The sequence below is a fragment of the Octodon degus genome, unplaced genomic scaffold, assembly GCF_000260255.1.
Source record: "Octodon degus isolate 3935 unplaced genomic scaffold, OctDeg1.0 scaffold00075, whole genome shotgun sequence".
Taxonomy (NCBI): Eukaryota; Metazoa; Chordata; class Mammalia; order Rodentia; family Octodontidae; genus Octodon; species Octodon degus.
This window is the reverse complement of record NW_004524651.1, coordinates 7,998,424-7,998,935: the sequence shown is the minus strand read 5'-3', so window position 1 is coordinate 7,998,935 and position 512 is coordinate 7,998,424.

Genomic DNA, 512 nt, shown 5'->3' with positions numbered 1-512 from the left:
TGCAGCACTGAATACCGTTCCCTCTTACCTACACTGCTGGCCAGTAGTGAAAACTTTCAAATGCACAGTAGAGGCTCCATTAGGACTAGTTCATGAGTGATTTTTCTATTTGAAAGTCATAGATTGATGTGCTACACTCCAGTTATGAAACTTTAGAGGACCATAATTATACCCAAGTCATGTTTCATGCAACCAGCAGTACTCACAGTGTATGTCATACAGCAAAAGCAAGATTAAAATTTATAAATAAAATTTTAAATCACTGAGCATACTATAAGTCTCTAAATGTATATGTTGCAAAGAATAATTATCTGTAAGTCATCTATTATTAATTAATAGATATGTATTTAAATAATGGTAATGTTGAGGCTTCTTTAAGATATATGAAGGAGCAGCCAGATAGCTCAGTGGACTAAAGCGCCTACTTAGGCAAAGCACAGGGACCAGGGTTCAATCCCTGGAACCACATGCCATACTGGCCCCGCCCCTGGAGTGTGCTGAGGCATTGACTG